Raw genomic sequence first — 24,946 nt, forward strand, 5'->3', positions numbered from 1 at the left:
GGAAATATTACCCTGATATCAAAACCAGACAAAGACACATAAAAAAAAAAGAAACTCTGGGGCCAGCCACAGTGGCTCATGCCTGTAATCCCAGCACTTTGGGAGGCCAAGACTGGCAGATCACCTGAGGTTAGGAGTTAGAGACCAACCTGACCAACATGGTGAAACTCCATCTCTACTAAAAATACAACCAAAAAAAAAATTAGGTGGGTGTGGTGGTACATGCCTATAATCCCAGCTACTCAGAAGGCTGAGGCAGGAGAATTCCTTGAATCCAGGAGGTGGAAGTTGAAATGACCCAAGATTGTGCCGCTGCATATCAGCCTGGGTGACAGAGCAAGACTCCATCACAAAAAAAAAAAAAAAAAAAAACTGAAAAAGGAAACCATGGGGCCGGGCATGGTGGCTCATTCCTGTAATCTCAGCACTTCGGGAGGCTGAAGTGGGCGGATCACTTGAGGTCAGAAGTTCGTGATCAGCCTGGCCAACATGGTGAGACCCCGTCTCTACTAAAAATACAAAAATTAGCTGGACATGGTGACAGGCACCTGTAATCCCAGCTATGCGAGAGGCTGAGGCAGGAGAATTGCTTGAACCAGGAGGCAGAAGTTGCAGTGAGCCAAGATCACACCACTGCACTCCAACCTTGGCAACTAAGTGAGACTCTGCCTCAAAAAGAAAAAAAAAAATGAATTAAAGACTTAAACCTAAGACCTCAAACTATAAACCTACTATAAGAAAACATCTGGGAAACTCTCCAGGACATGGACTGAGCAAAAGTATCTCGAGTAATACCCCATAAGCACAAGCAACCAAAGCAAAAAAATGGACAAATGGGATCAAATCAAGTTAAAAAGCTTCTGCACAGCAAAGGGAACAATCAACAAAATGAAGAGACAGCCCACAGAATAGGAGAAAATATTTGCAAACTATCCATTTGACCATTTGATTAAGAGCCAGAATGTATAAGGCACTCAACTCCATAGAAAACAATCTGATCATCCAATTTAAAAATGGGCAAAAGATCTGAGTAGATATTTCTCAAAAGAAGATATATAAATGGCAAATAGCTGTATGAAAAGATACTCAACATCACTGATTATCAGAGAAATGCAAATCAAAACTGCAATGAAATATCATCCCACCCCAGTTAAAATGGCTTTTATCCAAAAAACAGGAAATAACAAATGCTAACAAGGATATGGAGAAAGAGGAGCCCTCATATACTATTGGTGGGAATGTAAACTAGTCAACCACTATGGAAAACAGTTTAGAGGTTCCTCAAAAAACTAAAAATAGGGTCGGGCGTGGTGGCTCACGCCTGTAATCCCAGCACTTTGAGAGGCCGAGGTGGGCAGATCACGGGGTCAGGAGATCGAGACCATCTTGGCTAACACAGTGAAACCCCATCTCTACTAAAAATACAAAAAATTAGCCAGGTGTGGTGGCAGGCGCCTGTAGTCCCAGCTACTCAGGAGGCTGAGGCAGGAGAATGGTGTGAACCCGAGAGGCAGAGCTTGCAGTGAGATGAGATTGAGCCACTGCACTCCAGCCTGGGCAACAGAGCGAGACTCCGTCTCAAAAAAAAAAAAAAACAACTAAAAATAGAATTGCCATATGATCCAGAAATCCCATTGCTAGGTATATACCCAAATGCAAGGAAATCAGTATATCGAAGAGATATCTGCATTCCCATGTTTACTCTAGCACTATTCACAATGCCCAAGATTTGGAAGCAACCTAAGTTTCCATCAACAGATGAATGTATGAAGAAAATATGGTACATATACACAATGGAGTACTATTTGGCCATAAAAAATGAATGAGATCCTGTCATTTGCAACAACATGGATAAAACCAGAGGTCATTATGTTAAGTGGAATAAGCCAGGCACAGAAAGACAAATTTTGCATGTTCTCACTTATTTGTGGGAGCTATTAGGTTAGTGCAAAAGTTATCGCAGTTTTCACCATTACTTTTAATGGCCAAAAAGTTATGAGTACTTCTGCACCAAGCTAATAAAAATTAAAACAATTAAACTCATGAGAGATAGAATAGAATAATGGTTACCAGAGGCTGGGAAGGGTAGTCAGGGGTAAGTGGGTATGGTTATTGGGTACAAAAATATAGTTAGATAGAATGAGTAAGATATAGTATTTGAGAGCACAATAGGGTGACTACAGTCAACAATAATTTATTGTACCTTTTTTTTATTTTTGGACACAGAATCTCACTCTGTTGCCCAGGCTAGAGTGCAGTGGCATGATCTCGGCTTACTGCAACCTCTGCCTCCTGGGTTCAAACCATTCTGTGTCAGCCTCCTGAGCAGCTGGGACTACAGGCGCATGCCATCACATCTGGCTAATTTTTGTATTTTTAGTAGAGAGAGGGTTTCACCATCCAAAAAGGTACCATGCCCAGCCTATTGAACATTTTTAAATAATTAAGAGAGTATAATTGGATTGTTCGTAACACAAAGAAAAGGATAAATGCTTGAGGTGATGGATGCCCTATTTATCCTGATGTGATGATTACATGTTGTTTACCTATACCAAATATTTTATGTACCCCATAAATATATATACCTAGCATGTACCCACAAAAATTAACAATTAATTTTTTTAAAAAAATAATATTTGGTTATTAGAGGCTAGGGGTGATGCCAAGGAAAGTATTTAGATTTAGTGATTAAGATAGTGGGCTTTGGCCAGGCACAGTGGCTCATGCCTATAATCCCAGCACTTTGGGAGGCCAAGGCGGGTGGACCACCTGAGGTTGGGAGTTCGAGACCAGTCTGATCAACATGGAGAAACCCCATCTCCACTGAAAATACAAAATTAGCTGGGCATGGTGGTGCATGCCTGTTAGTCCCAGCTACTGGGGAGGCCGAGGCAGGAGAATTGTTTGAAACCGGAAGGTGGAAGTTGCAATGAGCCGAGATCTTACCACTGCACTCCAGCCTGAGCAAAAGAGTAAAACTCTGTCTCAAAAAAAAAAAAAAGATAGTGGGCTTTGAGGTAAGACTTGCAGTGTTTGCTGAGTAACACTGAGCAAATTATTCAACCTCTTGAAGCCTTAGTGTTCTCCTCTGTAAAATAGAAATAATTACAGCATCTACTTTGTACAGATAACATAATTTTGTGAAAGAGCTTATAGAATAAGTCTTAATGAATAGCTGTAGGGCTTATCAAATTGCTAAGTACATAAGCAATAATTGTTGACTAACTATGATAGTTAATGCTCTTCATATCTAGGTCCTTTGGAAAACAGATACCAAAAAAAGGAAAGAGCTCTCTTGGTATGCTTGCACACACAGGGCTTTGTGAACTCTCTAGCTGAGTCCAACACTGAGCTCCAAGGTGCAAGGACATTCTTCCTCACCTCACAGATGCCACACAGTTCTGGCTCTGTGACAACTCTGGGGTTTCAGGGGCAATGTCGGGATGCAAGACACAGACACGTAGCACTGGCACCAAATGAGACAGCAGGACCCAAAGAGGACTCTATGGAGGTGGCAGAACAGTAGCAATGGCAGGCTGGAGAGTGTTCATTGATTAGCACATGGTAGATGCCTCCTGGGACTCCCAGAAATATTTTACATGGTGAAGTCCTGCTGGAGTGGGTGAGGTAAGAGCCAGTGTCATTTGAGTCATTATGATTGCTGTGATTCCATTTCTACTAATAGTAAGGTATCTTGGATCATATGTAAGGCGTTGTCTAAGAACCAATTATCATGTTGCAATCAACATCATCTTTGACAACAAGAGGCCACACATTTAGTAAGACAACCAAAACATGCTACCTTGTTTAAATATAAGGAGTCTTCATTTTCCTGTACCCAAGAAATGTTTAATATAGCTTTATTTAGGTGATAAATCTATGCAAATGTAAATACAAATATGGGTTCAGACTGTAATATTTGAAGTACTCCCAAGCAAAAGCCAGTGGGAAAAATATATAAATACGTATAATTGTGGCAGGGCTGAACATCAGGAAATAAGATCTTCTCTTCTTGCAGCAGCTGCTTTCACATGTTAATATTAAATCCAGTATTATTCATGATCCAACACTTTATATGCTAGTAGGCTCTCGCTTCAGACAAGCCAGAAGCAAAAAGAGCTTGACTCTGAGGTTTCCATAAATTCATAAGTGATGATTCATTCAAATGAGGGGATCCAAACTATCCCATCCTCATTTCTACTACTGACTAAGGTATCCATCCACCCCGGGACATATAGAAAAATTAGTTTTGGTTTCTCCTAACATGACTTGCCTAGAGGTTTGCTCAACTATGCTTGCAAGAATGAGACACTTTGAAGTATTCCAGAGGTCACCAATAACACGCATTTATGTTTCTCTCAAATTCATTAAAAGGGAGACCAAATGTCTTGGCTAAAGAAAGAGCTGACGACTAAATTTTTAGAAGAAAACTCCTTTTAGCCATTCCAGAGCTCTTTGAATCAAAAGGGAAGTACATGACCACTGCTTTTGTAGATAACAAATTTGTTCAGTAAAAGAAAGACTGCAGATCTGACAAGGAAAAAATACCATGCTCAAGAGAAGATGAACTTTTACCATATTTCATTATAGAAGACCACAATAAAAGAAAAATGACCTCATCAATCCCCCTCCAGGAGCCCTGGTGGGGTTAAGGATAAAGGAGAAAGCCACTGGAACTGGCTCCTGTCGTACAAGTTGCATCCATCAATCCAAGGCAACTTCAGAGAGATGCACGCAGTCACAGCTGACAGAGGATAAGTCACAATTATCAAGAACTTATTAGCTATTGTTCTAGAATTTAAAAGGGTCATTTGCCTCTATAGGGTAGCAATCAATTGCTTTGTATGGGCTACAACTTATAAGGCCAAGGTCAAAATATGGTGATGGAAAATTGGGTTACATATCATAAATCCCCCAGCACCAATTCTTCTTATCTGAATGAAAGGGCTGTAAACTATTAATCTTGAAGACAGGTTTGTGGAAAATATAACAGAATCCAAAATCATAGTGAACTTTCTGATGGATAATATAGTATACCAGAACAACCTCGAAAAGATTGAAGTTTTTTCACTTGATAAGAAAAAAATTAAATTCACCCTGCCTTGATGCACATGGTTAATTCTTCAGACCAGCAAGCACTCATCAAAAAGGAGGAAAAGATACTTTATAGAAGAAAGATTCTCTCATTTTTCCTCCTCTTCCCTTGCTATGATCCATAAGAACCTGTGACCTAAATGATTGGGAAAGGGTCACAAATAGCAGATATCATGAGTTTGGCACTGACTAATTCTGTCATAGTGTCTTTTTGTCTCTGTAACTAATGTCTAAACAAAAACAAAACTGAAAAAGAAAAGAGAAACAAATTATAATTCTGAACTTCCCAAATAAAAGATGTGTTGTAACTTTTTAGAATCATAAGAAAACATTAACAATTAGTAAATCTAGGTAACAACTACATATGTATTACTTGTACCATGTTTCAACTTTTCAGAATGACTGAAAATATTCCAATTTAAAGTTATTTTTTCAAATCTTCTCAGGGCTAGTACTATAGTAAAAGTAGCTGTGATTTGATCCATGAATAATTTTGGGTACTCTGTGTATTTCTGGTTTTCTTACAGAATAGTTATGTGAATTTTTATTAGCATAATAAGTGGTTTCTATTTTTATGTATACTGAAGTTTTTATACCTCGCATTGTACCAACAAGAATTTTTTCTTTTTCTTTTTTTTTTTTGAGACTGAGTCTCACTGTGTCACCCAGGCCAGAGTGCAGTGGCATGATCTCAGTTCGTGCAACCTCTGCCTCCCAGGGTGAAGTGATTCTGCTGCCTCAACCTCCCACAGCGCCACCATGTTGGCTATTTTTTTTGTATTTTTAGTAGAGACAGGGTTTCACCATGTTGGCCAGACTGGTCTTGAACTCCTGACCTCAAGTGATCCACCTGCCTCAGGCTCCCAAAATGCTGGGGTTACAGGCATAAACCTAGAAGCACATGGGCATGAAAACTTTCCAAGTTTCACATTTTACCACTTGGCAATCTCCCACTGCTTTTCCCCACTCTTGTTGGACACTATTGTCTACTAAAGTGATCCATTGGAAATGCTAGGTTTACCATCTTTCACTACATCTCAAAGACTTACTAGCCTACATATATATTTCTAATTACTGAGTGACACTTTGCTGTAGTCTTCTTTCAGTTGTAAGTATAATTTTTTGCCAGAATATTGTGATGTATCACACCAACATGTCAAATTATAATATGGTGGATACCAATGGCTTAGGGAGTAGGAGTGAGTGATGAGATGGTCAATGGATACAAAATTTCAATTCAATAGGAGAGATAAGTTAAAGAGATCTACTGTGCAACATGATGACTATAGTTAATAGCAATTTATTGTATTTTGAAAAACATGAGAATAGTAAGTGCTCTTATCATAAAAAATGATAAGTATGTGAGGTAATGCATATGGTAATTAGCTTGATTGAGTCATTCCACAATGTATACACTTTCAAAATGCCATGTTGTACACAACAAATATATGCAATTTTGTCAATTAAAAATAAAATAAAAAACTCTGGTTGCACTACTATTTGTCATAAGTTTTTAAAAATCACAATACTTTTATGTATCTTAGGCTTAATTACTTTTTTATATTTATGCTGACAAAATAGTACTAAAAATAGAGAAGAATCTTAAGGGGGAAAATGTTCTGAAAATATGGTTTCTTCTGCTAGATAAACTTTATAGTAAATAATGTAAGTGGGCTTTTACTTTCCAGACTCCTAACTAAAAGGTTATTTCAGGAAAACCTTTTTAAAAATTAGGATGAGGCCAGGCATGGTGGCTCACACCTGTAATCCCAGGGAGGCCGAGGCGGGTGGATCATTTGAGGCCAGGCATTTAGGTGTTCAAGACCAGCCTGGCCAATATAACGAAACCCCATCTTTCTCTCTCTCGCTCTCTCTCGATATATATATATACACACACACACATACACACACACACACAAATTAGCCAGGCATGGTGCCACACACCTGCAATCTCAGTTATTTGGGAGGCTGAGGCAGGAAAATGCCTTGAACTCAGGAGATGGAGGTTGCAATGAGTCAAGATCGCGCCACTGCATTCCAGCCTGGGTGACGGGGTAAGACTCCATCTCAAAATAAACAAATAAAAATAAAAATCAGGATGAAATGGCAGGAATTAAGAGCAAAGGAGAGTCCTCAGCAACCCAAAAGGTGGGCAGCTGGTCTGTAGAACAAGGAGAGATATTCGATAGCTCCACAAGTTGATGGTGAGCTATGATGCAAAAGAAGATTTATGGTAGCTCACTAGTACTAAGATACAGGTCCTGCTAAAGAAAAAATCCAGATCCCAACCACAAAACATTTAAGGTCTGTAGTAAACTAAAACTTCAAAATCTTGCATACCCAGCTCAACAACAGATCAAATTGACTCTCTTCCCACTCTAGGAGGGTGATATGAAAGGGTATGCTGCTTTCTGACGGTAAATATTATTTACTTCAATCTCTACTATCTTTTATATTAAATGCCCAGAATGCAATTAAAAACCACAAGACATATATAAAAACAAGAAAAGATGATGTATAGTCATAAAAATAATCAATAAAAACAACCAGAGATGTGGCAGATGTTGAAATTATCAGACTGAGATTTTAAGATAATTATAGTTAAAACATCTATTGGGAAAGATAGACAAAATGTCTGAAGAAATGGAGAATTTCAAGAGAGACATAGAAACTATAAAAAGAAAACCCAAATGGAAATGCTAGAAAGGAAAATTATGGCATCATAAGTGAGGAGTTCATTAGATGTGTGTTAAGAGCAGATTAAACAAAGCAGAGGATGGGATCATGGAGCCAGAAAACAGGTCAATATAAGCACCCAACTGAAACACAAAGAGGAAAGAAAAGTGAGGGAAAAAAAAAAGAACAGATTTTGGGGACAGTATCAAATGGTTCACATACATGTAATTGGAGTTTCAGTGGCAGAGGCAGGAGAACATGAGCCATAAGAAACATTTAAAGAGATATTAGCAAAGAATGTTTCTAACTTGATAAAAGACAGCAATCCAAAAGTTCAAATTTTTTCATACATTCCAAGCAGAATAAATGTAAAGAACTCATGCAGGCATATCAAAATGAAACTTCTGAAAACAAAAGTATAAAGCAGATCTTTAAAAGTGCAGCCTGCTGGGCACAGCGGCTCATACCTGTAATCCCAGCACTTTGGGAGGTTGAGGCATGAGGAGCTACTGAGCACAGGATTTCGAGACTTGCTGTGGGCAACACAGCATGACTCCATCTCTACAAAAAAAAAAAAAAAAATTAGCTGGGCATGGTGGCAGGCACCTATAGTCCTAGCTACTTTGGAGGTTGAAGTGAAAGGGTGGCTTGTGTCCAGGGATTCGAGGTAGTAGTGAGCTATGAATGTACCACTGCACTCCAGCCTGGCTGACAGAGTGAGAACCTGTCTTAAAATAAATAAATAAATAAATAAATAAATAAATAAATAAGTGTAGCCAGAAAAGGGGGCTGGTAAATACATCATATACAGGTGGGAAAAGATACAAGCAAAGGCTGACTTTCCCTCAGACGTAATGAAAGTCAGATGACATGGAGAAATATATTGAAAGTACTAAAAGAAAAAGAACTGTCAATCTAGAACTCTCTATTCAGTGAAAATGCATTACAAAAATGAAGAAAAACTAAAGACATCCTTAGAAAGATGAAAGCTGAGAGAATCTGTCTCCATAGCTCTTCGTTATAAGAAACATGGAAAGCAGTTCTTCAGGCTGAATCTTCAGGCTGAAGGGAAATAAAATCTGGTAGAAATCCAGTACTGCAGAAAGAAATAAAGACCAAGAGGATAAATTATCTGAGTAAATTTTTTTTTAAAAAAATAGTACTTTATCTTACATATTTTCTCCTTAAATTTCTTTAAAATGTCATCAATTTTTTCCAATTTTTTCATGTGGTAAAACACATAACATAAAATTTACTATCTTGACTTCTACAAGTGATATCAGCAAAACAATGGAATAGAATTTTCCAGTGCTTTGAATGTGGCTTTAAAGATTAGAAAAAATGAAAAGACATTTCCAGTGCTCATTCTTTCATACAAACATCAATTTAGACAACCATCAACACACAAAAATAATTTCACAAGAGTTACAGAATCCAGGTGAGAGTTTACAGCACCTAAGTGAGATACATAAATAAGAAAAGACTCATTGAAGAGAGTCAGAAGGACAATTTACATTACTCACTTCACTCCTACCCTAAGCCCACATAGTGCAGCATAGAGAGAGATGGCCTCTGTGTGGAGAAGGAAAGTAAACTGAGCACCTAATTTTAATTTTACTGCAGACCCCAACACCAGGGTTACCCCAGTGAACATAAGGACTAGGCTGGCCCTCATGGACCCAGGCTCCAGACTGGCCTCTGCAGCCCCAGGTACCAGGCCAGTACCTGTGAAGCAAAACTCTAGGCTGGCACCTGTGGACCTAGGTTCTAGGGCCACCCCATGACCTCAAGCCCGAGGCTGGTCCCCTACAGACCCAGGATTCGGGCTTGCTCCTGCAAACTCAAGCTCCAAGCCCATTCCAGCACCAGGCCACCCTTGCAGACCCAGGTTCTAGACCTACCCCAGTAGACTCCGATACCTGGCCTACCCCAAGGCCCAGCCCAGGCCAGCTCTTGTAGATGTGGGTACCAGGCCCACCTGCACATTGACATAGGCATTTGGCCAGCCCACCCAAGGACTCAATCAGCAAACCTGTTCACAGACTCTGCCAGCCCAGAACCTCTGGACAGTTTAACTGGTGAAGGGCTTTCCCTGACAAAGCCAGTCTGGAGGAGGTACCTACTTCAGACACAGAGACACTAACATAAGAACATGAAGATCATAAATAATCAAGGAAACATGACACCACCAAGGGAACAAAATAGAGCACCAGAAACAAACCCTAAAGAAATGGAGATCTACAGTCTGCCTGACAAAGAATTCAAAATAATCATCTTTAATGAGTTCAGACCAGGCTCAGTGGCTCATGCCTGTAATCCTAGCACTTTGGGAGGCCAAGGTGGGTGGATCACTTGAGGCCAGGAGTTTGAGACCAGCCTGGCTAATACGCCAAAACAGCTCTACTAAAAATACAAAAATTAGCTGGGTATGGTGGCATGCATCTGTAATCCTAGCTACTTGGGAAGCTGAGGCACAAGGACCACTTGAACCCTGTAGGCGGAGGTTGCAGTGAGCTGAGATCATGCCACTGGACTCCAACCTGAGCAACAGAGCAAGACTCTGCCTTAATTAATTAATTAATTAATTAATAAAGAATTTCAGTGAGCTACAAGAGAACACAGATAGGCAACTAAACAAAATTAGAAGGTCAGTTGTGGTGGCTCATGCCTTATATGTTGGGAGGCCAAGACAGGCAGATCACTTGAGTCCAGGAGTTTGAGACCAGCCTGGATTACATGGTAAAATCCTGTCTCTGCAAAAAATACAAAAACTTAGCCAGGCATGATGGCACATGCCTGTAGTCCCAGCTACTCAGGAGGCTGAGGCGAAAGAATCACCTGAGCCCAGGACCTCAAGACTGCAGTAAGCTGTGACCCTGCCACTGCACTCCAGCCTGGGTGACAGAGTGAGACTCTGTTAAAAAAAACAAAAAAACAAAAAAACAAAAAAAAACAAAAAAAAACAGAAAACAATACATGAACAAAATTGGAAGTTCAACAAAGATATAGAAACCATAAAAAAGAGCTAATCAGATGGTCTGGAGCTAAAGAATATAATGATTAATTGAAAAATTCCATTGAGAGCTTCAATAGCAGATTCAATAAAGGAGAACAAAGAATAAGTGAGCATATAAACAGGTCATTTAAAATTACCCAGAGGAACAAAAAGAAAAAAATGATTTAAATACAGTGAAGAAAGTCTACAGGACTTATGGAATACCATCAAGTAAATAAATGTACAATTGTGGCAGGCCCAGAGGAGCAGAGAAACGGGCAGAAAGCTTATTTAAAGAAACAGTGGGAGAAACCTTCCCAAATCTGGAGAGGAAAATGAATATCCAGATCCATGTAACAGTAATATGAGGCTAGGCTTGGTGGCTCACACCTGTAATCCCAGCACTTTGGGAGGCCAAGGCCAGGGGATCACCTGAGATCAGAAGTTTGAGACCGGCTGGGGGCGGTGGCTCAAGCCTGTAATCCCAGCACTTTGGGAGGCCGAGACGGGCGGATCACAAGGTCAGGAGATCAAGACCATCCTGGCTAACCTGGTGAAACCCCGTCTCTACTAAAAAATACAAAAATCTAGCCGGGCGAGGTGGCGGGCGCCTGTAGTCCCAGCTACTCGGGAGTCTCGAGGCAGGAGAATGGCGTGAACCCGGGAGGCGGAGCTTGCAGTGAGCTGAGATCCGGCCACTGCACTCCAGCCTGGGCGAGAGAGCGAAACTCTGCCTCAAAAAAAAAAAAAAAAAAAAAAAAAAAGAAGTTTGAGACCAGCCTGGCCAACATGGAGAAACCCCGTCTCTACTAAAAATACAAAAATTAGCTGGGCATGGTGGCAGGCTCCTGTAATCCCAGCAACTTGGGAGGCTAAGGCAGGAGAATCACTTGAACCCAGGGGGTGGAGGCTGCAGTGAGCCAAGATCACATCATTGCACTCCAGCCTGAACGATAAGAGCAAAATTCTGCCTAAAAAAAAAAAAAAAAAAAAAAAAAAAAGGAATACCAAGAACACCCAAGTAGATTAAATATAAAAAGTTATTCACCTACACAAATTTATAATCAAATTCTCAAAAGTCAAACACAAAAAGAATTTTGAAAGCAATGAGAGAAAAGCAACTCATCACATACAAAAGAACCTGTATAAAACTATCAGGAGGTTTATCAGCAGAAAACTTATAGGCCAGGAAAGAGTGAGATAATATATTCAAAGTGCTAAAAGAAAAAAAATGCCAACCAAGAATACTACACCTGGCAAAGCTGTCCTTCAGACATGAAGGAAAGATAAAGACTCCCAGACAAAGAAAAGCTAAAGGAGCTCACCACCCTATATCTGTCTTACAAAAAAAAAATGCTAAAAGGATTCCTTCAAGTTGAAACAAAAGGATACCAACAAACAACATGAAAACTATGAGAGTATAAAACTCACTGTTAAGGTAAGAGTATAATCAAATTCACAATACTCTAATACTGTAATGGGAGTATATAAATAACTTTTAACTCAGATATAAGTTAAAAGACAAAACTATTAAAAATAACTATATCTATAATAATTTGTTAATGGATACACAATTTTAAAGTGTAAATTGTGATGCCAATAACACAAAATACAGGGGAAAGAGGCTGGGCCTGGTGGCTCATGCCTGTAATCCCAGCACTTTGGGAGGCCAAGGTGGGCAGATCACTTGAGGTCAGGAGTTCAAGACCAGCCTGGCCAACATGGTGAAACCCCATCTTTGCTAAAAATACAAAAATTTGCCAGGGGTGGTGGCACACACCTGTAATCCCAGCTGCTTGGAAGGCTGAGGCAGGAGAATTGCTTAAACCCAGGAAGCAAAGGTTGCAGTGATCCAAGATCACGCCACTGCACTCCGACATGGGCAACAGAGTGAGATTCCATCTCAAAAAAAAGAAAAAAAAATGCAGGAAAAGCAGATGTTGAAGTGTAAAATTGTATGCAGTTAAAGTTAAGTTCTTGTCAGCTTAAAAGAAACTGTTATAACTTTAAGATGTTTAATGTAAGTCACATAATAACCACAAAATAAAAAACATGTAATATATACACAAAAGATAAAGGAATCAAAGCATACCAATATATATATTTTGTAGTAGTATGCTTTGATTCCTTTATCTTTTTATATATATATATATATAAAAAAAGATATATACATATACATAATCACAAAGGAAGGGAACAAGCAAGAAAGAAAGGAACAAAAGAAATACAGTCAGAAAACAACAAAATCACAATGATAAGCCCTTACCTAGCAATAATTAAGTATACATGGATTAAATTCACTAATCAAAAGACACAGAGGGGCTGAATGGATAAAAAATAAAAACAAGATTCAACTATAAGCTGCCTACAAGAGACTCACTTTAGCTTTAAGGATCTACATGGGCTGAAAGTGAAGGAATAGAAAAAGATATTGTATTAAAATGGTAGACTGGGTAAAATGGCTCACATCTACAATCCCAGCACTTTGGAAGGCTGAGACAGAAGGATCACTTGAGCACAGGAGTTTGAGACCAGCCCTGGCAACATAGTGAGATTCCATCTCTACAAAGTATTAAAAAATTAGCTGGGTATGGTGACAGGCACCTGTAGTCCCAGCTACTCTGGAGGCTGAAGTGAGAGGATTGCTTCAGTCTGGGAGGTCAAGGCTCCAGTAAGCCGTGGTCATGCCATTCTCACACATACAAAAAAGAAAATGGTAACCAAAAAAGAGTAGGAGTAGCAATTCTTATATCAGACAAAATAGAATTTAAGTGAAAAACTGTAAAAAGAGACAAAGAAGGTTGTTATATAACAACAAAAGGGTCAATGCATCAAGAGGATATAACAACTATAAATATATATGTACCCAGCATCAGAGTACCTAACTATATAAAGCCAATATTAACAGAATTGAAGGGAGAAATAGCAATACAATAATAGTAGACTTCAATATCCTACTTTTAACAATGTACAGATCATCTAGAAAGAAAATTAATAGTTAAACAGCAAACTTGAACAGCACCATAGACCTAATACACATATGCAAAATATCCCATCCAACAGCAGCAAAATACACACTTTTTTTCCTCTATGAGAGTTTATAAAATTATTTTAGAAATTTAAACATCATTGTCTTGATAGAAGAAATGTTAAGTACATCCACAGAACAATGTATACAGAGTCAACTCATGTAGACACAATTCTTTAGAACACGATCATGTGTATTTTAAGCAGTAAGAAAATGATGGACTATTCAATAAATGATGTTGGGCCAATTTGTTATCTATTTGTAAAGGTAATTAAATAGCTTTCTCACAACATTAGAATAATATCCAAATAAAAAAGATACAACATATGTGAATATTTTGGGGTACCAACCCTCCAAAGTAAAATATAGAACCTAGAAGCTATGAAATGTGATTACATAAAAATAACATGTTATTACATAAGAATTAAAATCTTGAATATGACAAACAGGTCATAAGCAGTTTGTAAAAATTGAAAAGGTTTCTATTTCAAGACAGCACATTGCTCACACATTAAAACTTCCCCTTTTGTTTAAGAACTTAGGAATTACTACAAATAAAATAAATTATTCATAACGATATGCCAAAACAATATGGGGAGTCTTCATTTGATCAGAAACTAAGGAATCTCTAGAAATTGAAAACTCTGCAGGTAGTAGGTGACATACAAAAGTCACTATATTAATCTTAATCACTGAGATTTTTCACTGTGATTCAATGATAGTCAAAGATTACAGTGTAAAATTTAATGTATTTCCTTCCAAAAGTGACTTCTTAGGATTCTGTGTGCTGAGCTTAGAATTCTATACTTCACTTGTATCACAGATGAACCTCATTTAAGTCCCATATTCCATATCAGTGGAAAATCTTTCATCTGCCTTCAGAAAATCTTGTCAAACCTTTCATTCTGCTCAAAAGTCATGTAAATTTTTCAGTCTCCAATGGTGTTTTTGTGAAGGAAATGCCTTCTTTACTTTTTCTCCTAATTCTAATGTTTAGTAGGTTTGCATAATTTGCTAGTGGGTTCTCCTTCATGTTCTCAAATGTGGCCTATCTCACCACAGCATCCATAGCCTCCTCACTCAGTTCTTTCCCCCAGAAACTTGCAGAGTTTTAATACAGAACCTCTGAGATCCTTCATCTCCTCATACGTTAAGAACTGAATGTTGAAGTGGCTTTTGTGCTCATACCAACATTTGATATGGTCAAATCAAAGGCTTCCTACCTCCTTTCTTTCAAAAAATTGTTTCACAAAATTATCAGTGGTGGCTGTAGGCTTACACATTGTCACCATCTTTGAAAAATGAAAATATGAGCACATAACATCCTTTGGGTTTCTGTATAGATATTTCATTTTGACTTTTTTGTTCTTTATCCCTCTTGGAACCAAATAGGATGGGAGGTGGGTTGCAAAGAGATGAGGAGATGGTCTTTCACAAAAATTCATGTTTTTGCTGCTGTACTCAAGAAAGGGAGCTTGACACAGTGTTTCCAGATGTTCGTTTCTCTTCCAGTGTTCTTCAAAATAAATCAAGCTTAATATCTGCTGACACCAGACAGTTCCAGATTCAGGGTATGTGACTATGAAGACATCATCATCTCTAATTTCAAACTCATCTAAATTTTCTAAAAAGTCAACATCAATGCTATCATATTGAAGACAATATCCTTTAAATTTTACTAAAGATGTCTCTGAATCTTCCAAAATTCAGTGGCAGTTCTGCAGGCTGTACAGGAGGCATGGCTGGGGAGGCCTAAGGAAACTTAAAATCATGGTGGAAGGTGAAGAGGAGGCAGGCACAATCTTCAATATGGCGGAGCAGGAGAGAGAGAATACACATTCTTCTTAAGTACATAGAACATTCTCCAGTATGGATCATATATTAGTCCACAAAACAAGTCTTAACAAATTCAAGAGGATTGAAATCTGGCTGGACACGGTGGCTCACACCTGTAATCCCAGCACTTAGGGAGGCCGAGGCGGGTGGATCACCTGAGGTCAGGAGTTTGAGAGCAGCCTGGCCAACACAGTGAAACCCCATTTCTACTAAAAATAAAAAATTAGCTGGGAGTGGTGGTGTGTGTCTGTAGTCCCAGGTACTGGGGAGGCTGAGGCAAGAGAATCACTTGAACCCAGGAGGTTGCAGTGAGCCAAGATCACCCTTTGCACTCCAGCCCGAAGAACAAGAGTGAGACTGTGTCTCAAAAACAAAAAAATAAGATTGAAATCACGTCAAGTAACTTTTCCCACCACAATGGTATAAAACCAAAAGTCAATCACAGGAGGAAAATTGAAAAATTCACAAATATGTGGAAATTAAACAACATACTCCTAAAAAGATCTCAAATAAGAAAGCTATTAATAACTTTACACCTCAAGGAACTAAGAAAAAGAACAAACTAAACCCATGGTCAGTAGCAGGAAGGAAATAATAAAGATCAGAGCAGAAATAAATAAAATAGAGACTAGAAAAACAATAGAAAAGAAAAACTAAGTTGGTGTTTGAAAAGAAAAGTAAAATGGACAAGCTTTTAGCTAGACTAAGAAAAAAGAGAGATGACTCAAATAAATAAAATCAGAAATAAAAGAGGAAACATTATAACTGATACCACAGAAATACAAGTGATCGAAAGAAACTGCCATGAAGAATTATATGCCAACAAATTTTTAGAATTTTTCAATATATTATAAACAGCTTTTCAAATAATTTCAGTTAGAGTAATTTTTTTTTTTTTTTGAGATAGAGTTTCACTCTTGTTGCCCAGGCTGGAGTGCAATGGTACAATCTTGGCCCACCACAACCTCCGCCTCCCAGATTCAAGCGATTCTCCTGCCTCAGCCTCCCAAGTAGCTGGGATTATAGGCATGCGCCACCACACCCAGCTAATTTTGTATTTTTTTGGTAGAGAAGGGGTTTCTCCATGTGAGTTAAGCTGGTCTTGAACTCCCAACCTCAGGTGATCCACCTGCCTTGGCCTCCCAAAGTGCTGGGATTACAGGTGTGAGTCACTATGCCCAGCCATCTAATTATTTTAATAAATAATTTTATGGCATTTCATTCTATAGGTATACTATAATTTACCTATCAATCCCTATGATGGACATTTGAAATGTTTCCAGTTTTTCACGATTAAAAGCAAGGCTGTAGACACATACGTTGCTGATAGGATTATAAATTAGCATAATAGAATGGATAAACAAATTGCTGTGCATAGTCATAAAATGGAATAGGATATACAATAAGGAAAATGAATGAATTACATCTACATATAACAGCAGGATACGTTATACAAACATAAGCAAAAGAAGCAAGATGCAAAAGAATACGTGAAGCATTTTCCATTTATATAAATTTCAAAAATAGGCAAAACCAAAATATATTATTTTATGGGTACACACACAGGTGATAGAAATCTAAAGAAAAGGAAGAAAATCGTTTTCACAAAGTCCAGATCGTGGTTACCTATAGAGCAGAGCTACCCAATGTGAAAATAATGTGAACTACAGAAGTAAGCTGTAAGTTTAATTTTAAGTTTTCTAGTAGCCACATTAAATGAAGTAAAAAGAAATAGTTGAAATTAAATACATTTTATTTAACCTAAGATATTCAAAATATCATCACTTAAACATATAATTAATATTTAAAAGTGGCCAGGTGTGAAGGCTCACAGCATTTTAATCCCAGCATTTTAGGAGGCAGAGACGAACGGATCACTTGAGCTCAGGAGTTCAAGACCAGCCTTGGCAACATGGTGAAACCTCATTTCTAAAAAATACAAAAATTAACCAGACGTGGTAGCACGTACCTGTAGTCCCAGCTACTCCGGAGGCCGAGGTGGAAGACTGAGATGGAAGGATAGCTTGAACTTGGGAGGCAGAGGTTGCAGTGAGCCAAGATTGCACAACCTCACTCCAGCCTGGGTGACAGAGCCAGACTCTGTCTCAAAAAAATAAATAAATAAAATAAAATAAAAGTATTTTTTTACATTCTTTTTTTTTTTCCCCACACTAAGTCTTGAAAATCCAGGGTAAATTTTACACTTACAGAACATCTCAATTCAGACTAACAAAAATTCAAGTGCTAAGTAGTCCCATGTGGCTAATGCCTACCATATTAGACAGCCCATAGTTCTAGCAGATATGAGACTCAGGAAAGAGGTTACTTCTAAAGGGAGAATCATAATTGGGAAATCTGGGGCAATTATTTCATTCATAACAACCCTAGCTAGTGAGCTGAGGCTGACCTGCTTTTCCTTTCAGCGTCCAGGCATGTCATTGAAAACTTCAGCAAAATTTTTACCACTTCACTTTTCTAGTCGGATGACTACTGTTATAGGGATAACTGCCAGCAAAGGATACATAAATAAGGAATCTGTTTGTTCTTTTTTTTTTTTTTTTTTTTTTTGAGACCAAGTCTCGCTCTGTCACCCAGGCTGAAATGCAGTCGAACGATCTCGGCACAATGAAACCTCCACCTCCCAGGTTGAAGTGATTCTCCTGTCTCAACCTGCCGAGTAGTTGGGATTACGGGCGCATGCCACCAAGCCAGCTGGTTTTTGTATTTTCGGTAGAGACGGGGTTTCACCATGTTGGCCAGTCTGGTCTTGAACTTCTGACCTCAAGTGATCTGCCCACCTTGGCCTCCCAAAGTGCTGAGATTACAGGCATGAGACACCACGCCCAGCCTATGAATCTGTTATCTTACTGCAGAGATCTCTCCATTACCTAAGAAAAGCCTCATTTTGAAGAGATCTCTGTAGTCACCTGAGGGCTACATGATCTGTCAGTGGTGCTTCCTTAAACACTTAAAGGGATCTTATGATTACCCCTAAGCGTGCTTTTAGGGGAGACAAAATAACTCCTGGATTCCACACAGGAAATAAAGACCTGAGGGCACACAGGGTGCCCCTGGAAAGAAAGTGTTGTTGGCCTCTCTAAGTGGGACATACATCATTCAGAGGGCATAGTTTGACAGTTCCTCCAGCTTGGCCTCCTGGCAAGCTGGTAAGCCTTACAGTTCCTGGTTCAGTTTGAATAATTGAGGCTAGTCTCTGTTTTTTCTGAAATTGCCTGAGGGCTGTCAGTCAAACTGTTCTATTTATCTATGCCATCAGACAGGTGTTGCTCATTCACCCCACAGAATGACTAAGCAATAGCTACGGGAAGGGAGGTGAGGAAGACATCCAGTGGTGTTAATCAGTGTCTTGCATGGGAGATGTAGAAAATGGGGAAATCCTCTGCTTTATCTGATAGATTCTCGTTAAGGTGAAGGGGAATGACAATCAAAATTATGGTGAGCACCATCGTGGGGGATGGCAGATTCAGCAGTTTCACCATTTAAAGTTTTTGCTACAGTCTGGGAGAGTTGTATCTGGGCATTTTTCTTCCTGAGGAAAGACCCAGGGGTGGCTCTGAAGGACGTTATTAGAGATCCTTCTCCCCACTCCTGGCATCTAAGGTATTCTCCCCTCATGTATTGGAGTTGCTCTCTCTCCATCACTATAAAATCAATTTGTCCTATTCCAATAATTATCATTCACCTTTTTCCAATCATCTCTACTCATACCCAGACCTTTCATCCAAAAGAGTCAGGTGAAAAAGGGATAAGGCAATTTTATAAAACGTACAGGGAGACTCATGCCACCTACTTTGGCCTACATGAGCCACTGGGTGACTCATGAAGCAAATGTACTCAACCAAGTGGTGATTAGCCTCATGATACAGAGTCACAGCAACTCAACTACATAATCTAGGGGACTGAGCCAGAATTAAGTTGAAATCCCTAGGCCCTTTCTGGCTGGGCTACCAACGCACTGGCCTGGGACTGCCAATAGTGAACAGAAAAGCAGCATGGTCAGGGAGTGTTGGATACAATGAGTTGTAAATTTCTCTTTAAAGAATCATTATGTCAGTATGTTCAGTTCTTTGTCCTCCCTTTTAAAGTTTAACTTCCTCGTAGTTTCAGTAAAAAACCTTTTACACCAGTTTTAATCAGTAGTTCACATCTGTTCCCCTGGTCACCTGCTCCGTCCTGACTCATCCCAGTCACCTGCTTTGACCTGAATCACCCCTGGTCACCTGCTCTGACCTAAGTCACCTTTAGTTACCTGTCCCTAACTGTCCTTCCTGCCAAACTACTCACCCCGCCACTCTGGCTCATACCTCTGCTCTCTTTAAAATAGCCAATCAGAATTAGCTTAGACTGTGCAGTGCAACCCTAGCCAATAGGGGAATGACAGAGCAGTAGTGGCTACCTGCATCAAGAATAAGAACCCCTTCCCCAGTCTTGTTCAGATGTCCTCTCACCATTAGTCTATTCACGAGTTGCACCCTTCTATAGAAGTAAACATTGCCTTGCTGGGAAAATTAAATTTATGCTCAAGTGCTATTTCTTTGCAGCATCAAGGAACAAGCATTTTGTTTCTAACAGGGAGGAATCCAAATTTTAAAATAGCAATAGGTCATCCTGATCATTAAACAGAAAGTGGCTGAGAGATGATCTCTTTCTGAGCATAGCCACATTCAATGACCAAACTGCCTAATTAAGCTACATGGCCCAGAAGGAGAAGAGAGAGCTAGAGTAAAATTCTATTTGAATTGATTTTTGAAGAGGCCATTCCAGTATTCAATATCAGATGCCTGTGAATGGTAGGGAGTATGGAATGTCCATCAAATACCTTGACTATCAGCACTTTGTTGAGTAGCTTTTGTGATTAAAAAACAACAACAATAACAACAACAAAAAAAAAAACCCACTCCATTGTCAAGCTGCAAAGGCCCAGAAGGCCAAACACATGACACAGATTTGTTTCAAGGGCTGCAATATTATAGCTGGAATCTGATGATCAGGTTAAAACAGCAATATTGTGTTGAAAGGAAGGTGAAAAGCACGTTTCACATGGTGGCAGACAAGAGAAGACAGCTTGTGCAGTGAAACTCCACCTTGTATAATCATCACTGAAAAATATCAACAGCGTTGCAGCACAACGGGTAGCCCTGAGAAGAGATCGGAAGTCTAATGTAGTCAATCTGCCAAGAACAAGGTGTGAGGAGATGGAGGTGATGGCTCACGCTATGTGACCCCCGCCTCACTGCAACACTTTCACAAGTCTGCCTTTCAGGTAGCTTATGCGTCAGAAACAGGATCTTTTTCTTTATTTTATGCCAAACCTACAGTGGTAGATAGGTCACCATGTCCAGTACAATGATGGATCTAGTCAGAAATGGGAGCAATCTGGACAGTGCAGTCTTGATCAGCAGCTTGATATCAGAGAACTGGCCCTTACTCTAGACATCTACATGAGTAACCCAACAGCTTAACTGTGATTTATTACCACATTTTGCAGCCCCAGAGAGGATGTCTTTAATCTACCAATCCGTAGTTTTCCAAGTGACAGACTAAACTCCTAGGCCTTTGGCTATAGCCCAGAGGTCAGTAAAAATATAACAAGCTTTATCAAAAGGAACACTGGCCAGAGATATGAGATAGCCTTGAGTTCTGCAAAGGGAATGGAGCAACCCCACCCATGTTTGGTTCGGCAGAGCTGGCACTGATGCTGAACAGTGGCAGCAACTCAGTGAGTACCATCAGTTTGAAGCTTAACCAAGTCTAGGGATTTGGTGCCCTGCATCCCAGCCACTCTAGCCACAGCTAAAAGGGACAAACACAGAGCTCAGGCCATGGCTGCATAGGGTGCAAGCCCAAGTCTCAGCAGCTTCCACATGGTGTTGAGCCTGCAAGTGCACAGAAGCCAAGAATTAGGGTTTAGGAACCTCCGCCTAGATTTCAGAGGATGTATGGGGACTCCTGGATGCCCAGGCAGGTTTGCTTCTGGGTCGGGGCCCTCATGGAGAACCTCTGCTAGGGCAGTGCAGAAGGGAAATGTGGGGTCAGAGCCCCCATGCAGAGTCCCTACTAGGGCCCTACCTAGTGGAGCTGTGAGAAAAGGGCCACCATCCTTCAGACCCCAGAATGGTAGATCCACCAACGGCTTGCACCGTGTGCCTGGAAAAGCTGCAGACACTCAATGATAGCCCATGAAAGCAACCAGGAGGGAGGCTGTACCCTGCAAAGTCACAGGGATGAAGCTGCCTGAGATCATGGGAGTACCCATCTCTAGCATCAGCGTGACCTGGATGTGAGAGGTGGAGTCAAAGGTGACCATTCTGGAGCTTTAAGATTTGACTGCCCTGCTGGATTTCAGACTTGCATGGGGCCTGTAACCCCTTTGTTTTGGCCAATTTCTCCCATTTGAAATGACGGTATTTACCCAATGTCTGTACCTCCATTGTATCTAGGAAGTAACTAACTTGCTTTTGATTTTACAGGCTCATAGGCAGAAGGGACTTGCCTTGTCTCAGATGAGACTTTGGACTGTGGACTTTTGAGTTAATGCTGAAATGAGTTAAATCTTTGGGGGACTGTTGGGAAGGCATGACTGGTTTTGAAATGTGAGGACATGAGATTTGGGAGAGGCCAGTGGCAGAATGATATGGTTTGGCTCTGTCCGCACCAAAATCTCATCTTGAATTCCCACATGTAGTGGGAGGGACCCAGTGGGAGGTAATTGAATCATGGGGGCAGGTCTTTCCTGTGCTGTTCTCATGATAGTGAGTCTCATGAGATCCGATGATTATATAAGGGGGAGTTTCGCTGCACAAGCTTTCTTCTCTTGTCTGCCGCCATGTGAAACGTGCCTTTCACCTTCTGCCATGATTGTGAGACCTCCCCAGCCATGTGTAAGTCCAATTAAATCTCTTTTTTTTTGTAAATTTCCCAGCCTCAGGTATGTCTTTATCTGCAGCATGAAAACAGACTAATACAACATCTCTTCCAAATCAGTAGAATCACCTCTGGCACTTATAAGCATTCAAATTACAATCATGTAAAACATTAATACCAATTATACATTCATCAGTGGAAGCTACAACAGTACACTAAACAGACCCAAAGGGCCACATGCAACAGGGTCACTTAATTTCTCTTCACTGCAAAAATTGCCCAAATTCCATCAGTTGAATTAAGGTGCCCCTTCTTCTCAAGCGGCTGCAAAGACTAGTGCCTTGAGTAGTTATATGCAACAGCACACAAAGTTTGAATTTTTTTTCCTCCACAGTTCCCCAGCATATTCAAGCAGTGCATAAGTGCATACTGGATTTTGTTTTCTTTTTTTTTTCTTTTTTTTTTTTTTTTTTGAGACAGGGTCTTGCTTTGTCACCCAGGCTGGAGTGCAGCAGTGCAAAGACTGCTCACTGCAACCTCAACCTCCTGGGCTCAAGCAATCCTCCCACCTTTGCCTCCCAAGTAGCTGGGACTACATGTGTGCACCACCATGCTTGGCTAATTTTTGTATTTTTTGTAGAGACAGGATTTCATCACATTGTTCAGACTGGTTTCTCACTCTGAACTCAAGTGATCCGCCCACCTCTGCCTCCCTAAGTGCGGGGATTATAGGCATCAGCTATTGCGCCTGGCCAGGTCTCACTCTTAATTATCTTTCTCCTTAATAAAGCCAAAGTTAGGGTAGGAGGCGAAGGAAAGATCAAGGGTACAGAAGAAGAGCAGCTTTTTTTGAGAAAATTGAGGCGTTGCATTCAATTTCAAGTGGCCCTCACTCATGGCTCATCTGAATGAGCTTCTGAGGTTTTGGACCACCCAAGCTTAGCTTAGTAGCCATAGCTACCATTGCCCGTAGTCCAAGACCATGGCAACTGTTGTCCCATTGTCATAAGATCCCTTTTTCTATCTGCCCAGAGGAGAGTAACAACTGAGGCACCATTTAGGCAGCTGTTTTCATTCTACTTCTCACCGTACAGCCCCTAACTATTAATTAACAAGTAGGATATTGGGGAATCCTTATTCTCTTAACTCACCCAATACTTGGGCAAATGTATTTACCTCTTGATCCAAGTTGTCTCATCTTCAAACCTAGTTTGTGGGTCCATTATCCCTCCTCTTCCAGAAGACCATGTCTGCCAACATCCCATCCTCATCACCTAAACTGTCAAACACTATGAAGAGTCTGAAATTCTACTCCACTTGCAAGCTAGTCTGACAGTTTTGTAGATGCTAGCAGAAGACATGAGATTCAGGGTTAGAGACAAAGAACTTTATTACTCACAGAAATAGTCAAAATATCAACATTTTCTTGTTCTGGTTCCCAAACCCCAGTTTCCACAGGGCAATGCAAAAACCAGGTGATATCTGTACGTGCAGATGGTTGCATTACAGGAAAGGAACCCTGAGCATAGGGAACCTAAAGCTTTTATAATGCCCTTTGGTCCAGAAAGAAACACCCTTTATCTTCCAAGGCTCTAAATACACCTGCCCTTCATTTTGGAGGGAGATACTGTCTCTATCTTCTCTATCATATAAACATCCTTGAAAAATAATGCAGTCAGTACATCTGCTTATAAGATCTACAGAAACACTAGTGGTCCATGGAGAATTATCTAATTAGTCATACCTCGTTTTATTGCACATCACTTTGTTGTGCTTCACAGACATGGCATTTTTATAAGATGAAGGTTTGTAGCAACTCTTCCAATCGACCCTGCAAGTCTATGGCACCATTTTTCCAGCCTCGAGTGCTCACTTCATATCTCTGTGTCACATTTTGGTAATTCCTGCAACATTTCAAACTTTTTCACTATTATTATATCCTTTATGGTGATCTGTGGTGCTACTATTTTGGGGTGCAACAAGCCATCCCTATATAACAGGTGAACTTAATTGATAAATGTTGTGTATGTTCTGCCTGCTCCACTGACCAGCAGTTCTTCTGTCTCTCTCCCTCTCCTCAGGCCTCCTCATTCCGAGACGTAACGCTATTGAAATTAGACTAGTTAATAACCCTACAATGGCCTCTAAATGTTCACGTGAAAATAAGAGTCACGCATCTATTTATCATTTTTTGAGATGGGATCTCACTGTCGCCCAGCCAGGAGTGCAGTGGTGCGATCATAGCTGATTGCAGCCTCGACTTCCCAGGCTCAGGCAATCTTCCCACCTCAGCCTCCCAACTTGCTGTCACTACAGGTGCACACCACCATGCCTGGTTAATTTTTTTAAAAAGTTTTTGTAGAGACAGGGTCATGCCATGTTGCCCAGGCTGGTCTCTAACTCCTAGGCTCAAGCAATCCTCCCGCCTCAGC

Source organism: Chlorocebus sabaeus, chromosome 24 (genome assembly GCF_047675955.1).
Source record: "Chlorocebus sabaeus isolate Y175 chromosome 24, mChlSab1.0.hap1, whole genome shotgun sequence".
NCBI classification, from domain to species: domain Eukaryota; kingdom Metazoa; phylum Chordata; class Mammalia; order Primates; family Cercopithecidae; genus Chlorocebus; species Chlorocebus sabaeus.